This window comes from Octopus bimaculoides, chromosome 27 (assembly GCF_001194135.2).
Source record: "Octopus bimaculoides isolate UCB-OBI-ISO-001 chromosome 27, ASM119413v2, whole genome shotgun sequence".
Lineage (NCBI taxonomy): Eukaryota > Metazoa > Mollusca > Cephalopoda > Octopoda > Octopodidae > Octopus > Octopus bimaculoides.
The window spans coordinates 16762450-16766592 of NC_069007.1; the positions used below are offsets into that span (position 1 = coordinate 16762450).

A 4143-nucleotide genomic window follows, 5' to 3' on the forward strand; every position below is an offset into this window, starting at 1 on the left:
ATAATAATAATAATAATAATAATAATAATATTAGGGACAAAATCCAAAATTACAGGTAAATTATATATAACATGTTTATATATATGTGTGTGTGTGTGTGTGTGTATAAACATGTTTATAAATATATATGTTTATAAATATATAAATATGTTTATAAATATATAAACATGTTTATAGATATATATTAAATATGTGTGAGTATGCGAGAAAGTGATAGACAGAGGCATTTGGTATTGCGACATATTATATAACAAAACATTCCGTTATGATCGTCGATTAAATAAACACAAAAGAAAAAAAAATAATATATAAATATTAATATACACAACTATACATAACTGTCAAATTATTACTACTATTAATTTTTTTTACAACTAAGAAGCATTTTAATATCATATAAGATATATTTTTTTAAAAAGGCAAGGAGGACGGAACTACTAACCTCTGTTTAGTAACAAAATGAAACTGAGATGTGGTTTACGGCAGGCGCTGCAAATTGGGCACCGTCTTATATTATGTTTATTTAGATTTTAATTAGAAGCGGGATAAAATAGAATTTAATGTTAAATGTAAATTATTATTTATTGTTGTTGTTTGATGTAGTTTATTAAATGTAGTAAAACAGAATAAGAAATTATATATGCCGGTACTTTAAAAAAAATTTAGCATTAATATGTTTGTATATATATGTGTGTGTGTGTGTGTGTGTGTGTGTGTGTATACACATACACACTTAGAATGGCGTTTGTTAAGACCGGTCAGAGAGTGCCCATTAGTTTCGGGTAAATTTTCAGATTAACACACCGCACGATTTTCACTAGGGTGTTAGGGTTAGAGTTTTAGGGTCAGGGTTAGGGTTTTAGGGTTAAGGTTAGGGTTGGGGTTTTAGGGTTAGGGTCAGGGAATTCCGTCCCTAACCGTAACCCTAACCGTAACCCAACCCTTAACACCCTAGTGAAAATCGTGCGGGTGTTAATCGGAAAATTTACCTGGTTTCGCATCTGTAAGGCTTTTAGCGGTATAGACGACTTGTCAGAGGCACACAACCTCTACAACTAGAGGTAGGTAACTGTCCTGGTCAGTTAGGGTTGTAAAATATACTTTTCTACTCTAGGCACAAGGCCCGAAATTTTGGGGGGGGGGGCAGTCGATTAGATCGACTCCAGTACGCAACTGCTACTTAATTTATCGACCCTGAAAGAATGAAAGGCAAAGTCGACCTCGGCGGAATTTGAACTCAGAACGTAAAGACAGACGAAATATTGCTAAGCATTTCACCCGGCGTGCTAACGATTCTGCCAGCTCGCCGCCTCATGGATTGTAAACTATAAACCCCAAAACGAAACTCTACCGTGCAACAATACTGCTAGGCGATATGAAGTTATCGCCCTTAGATCGGTTCCAGTTGGGACGAAGCAAAAAACTGTACTCCATCCAATGAGAGATGAGTAAAAACGATGACTTGTAACGCCTCTGTTGTTGTTTTTTTCATCTCTTCCACATCTGCAACTTCCGTAGCACCAGCTTTCATCAGCAGTGATGACCTTCGAAAAAGAGGTCCGGATCAACTTCTGACTGTTCTTTCAGTTCATGACATGCATTCAGTTGTGATTGTTTTTGATCTTCCGTGAGCAAGCGAGGCACAATTTTTGCTGTAACTCTTTTCATTCGCAATTCCTGGCTCAAAGTTCGTTGGTAGGAGCTCCAGGACACACCCAATCATATCAACAAGTTCGTTAATTGTTCAGTGATCGTCCTCCAAGATCAATTCATGAATTTTCATGATGTTTTCATTCATTTGGGAGACTGATAGTCGCCCTGAACGGGGTTGGTTCTTCAAGCGATAAGTGACCATTCCTAAAGCATGAAACCACTTGTAAACTTGTTTTGCTCATGGCCACATCCTTCTAAGCTGTCTGAAGCATGGCAACTGTTTCAGCCACTGTTTCCCCCAACAGAAGACATAATTTCACTGAAGTACACTGTTTCTTTGATTCAGCCATCACAAAAATCAACGAACAGGAGAGAAGCACTGCAAAACAAAAACACACCAAGTGGTAGTATGACTGCACACGACCATGCTGATTGGCAGACTGGTGCCTGGGGCTGCATCAAGGGACTTCTAGTGGCAGAAGCCTGAACTATGACAGGCTTGTCCCACAGAGCATGTTTCCAGTTACCTTTGGGTACCCCTTCGTATATGACAGAGTTTATCTAACATGTGTAGTCAACTGGTAAGCTTCAGTGTCTCAAGAGTTGCAACTGGGAGTGGGATTTCGGTGATGTTTACATATTGGGGAAGCAGCTGTATGACATTTCAATCAAGTGTCTGTTAAAAATCTTCCTGTATTTGTGGTTCACTGAGAAATGCTTATCCAAAAAAGAGACAGAAATTTCTTGCCTGCACAAGTTTTAACATTTAGGGAGAAAGTAGTGGAGGACATATATTTTTATGTCTATTTTTAGGTCTATTATTAAGATTCATAATTTTACTTGAAGGGTTGTAATGTATCTTATCTTTGAAGCCACGTTAGCTAGGGTATTGTTATAGTAGGAGTGACCTTAACAAATAACTCTTTAGGAGAAGAGAGGTTAGATATCCTATCAATAATGTTAGCTATCAGGTTTTTAAACACTGTATGCAGGATGACAGAGTTTTTCATTTGGCTTATGGTACGGTTCATAAGAGCAGGCGGTTACATCTCAGGAAACATTTATAAAGAATCAACGTTTGAGAGATTAGAAGTAACAGTTATCACTGTTACTCTGTGTGTGTGTGTGTGTGTAGACTGTAGCCATGCTGGGGCACCACCTTGAAGAATCTTTAGTTAAATGAATTGACCCCAAAACTTTTTTCTTTTCAAGCTTGGTATTTATTCTATAGGACTCTTTTGTTGAACTACTAAGTTATGGGGCTGTAAACAAAATGACACTGGTTTTCAAGCAGTTGTGTGGGAAAAACACAGACACAAAGACTCATTCACACATATATATATATATCATATATATATACACACACACACACACACAATAGGTGCACGCATGGCTGTTTGGTAAGAAGCTTGCTTCCCAGCCACACGGTTTCAGGTTCAGTCCCACTGCATGGCACCTCAGGCAAATGTCTTCTACTATAGTCTCAGGGTGACCAAAGACTGGTGAGTGGATTGAGTAGACAGAAACTGAATGAAGCCTGTCATGTGTGTGTGTATGTTTACATATATGTGAGTGTGTGTATATGTATCGTATATGTACATTTATATGTATATATTTGTGTGTGAGCCTGTGTCTGTCTCTCCTCCATTGCTTGACAACTGATGTTGGTGTGTTTATGTCCCCGTAACTTAGCGGTTCGGCAAAAACGAATAAGTACTAGGCTTACAAAGAATAAGTGGACTTCTTTCAGTTTCTATCTACTAATTCCATTCACAAAGCTTTCATCAGCCCAAGGCTATAGAAGAAGACATTTCCCCATGGTGCCATGCATTGTGACTGAACCCACTTTTCTGTTTTTCAGTTATTAGACTGCATTCTTGCTGGAGCCCCTCCTGAAGGGATTAGGGGTTTTAGTCAAACATACTAACTATAGTACTGATTTTCTATCTTGTACATCTTCCATTAGTCATTAGACTGCAGTCATGCTGGGACATCTTATTTTAGTAAGTCTGGTTACTTATACTACTGGTCTCTGTTACTGAATCGCTACATTACAGGGACATAAACAAAGTAACACTGGTGATCAAATGCAAGTGGGAACAAAGACACACACACATATACACAAATACACACACCCAGTTATTTTTACCCAAGCAAAGATAATTGTATTCTCTCTCTCTCTCTCTCTCTCTCTCTCTTCCCCCTCTCTCTCCATGCTTATTTAGTTTTAGTCTAATAATGAAATAATTATGTCACAATCTGTAAACCATGATGATTTTGTTTGTGAGTGGGTTGGGCAGCTCTGGGTTCATTGCATGTCTGAAGTCAACGTCAAGCCATTTAACTCTTCACGGGATCAATAACCGAGGAGACATTGTCGTTCATGACACATCAATTTTTTTTTTAATATTTTTTATTAATTTTGATTTTGTTTTCTATCATTTTTCTCTAGTGGAAGATATACATGTAGTGTACACACACACACACATG

At 37.8% G+C, this 4143-nt stretch overlaps 1 protein-coding gene across 2 annotated transcripts in view; it reads right to left on the bottom strand.

Annotated features, from left to right (window-relative positions):
* LOC106877216 (cobalamin trafficking protein CblD) overlaps positions 1–4143 on the bottom strand; it is a 46209-nt gene that overhangs the window by 12142 nt on the left and 29924 nt on the right. The window contains exon 1 of one of the 2 annotated variants that reach the window (XM_014926073.2): positions 443–545. The exons of the other annotated variant lie outside the window; for it this stretch is intronic. The gene's annotated coding sequence lies outside the window, so the exon portion shown is untranslated. Of the gene's footprint in view, positions 1–442; positions 546–4143 lie in introns of those variants that run through there. 2 annotated transcript variants of the gene reach the window in all.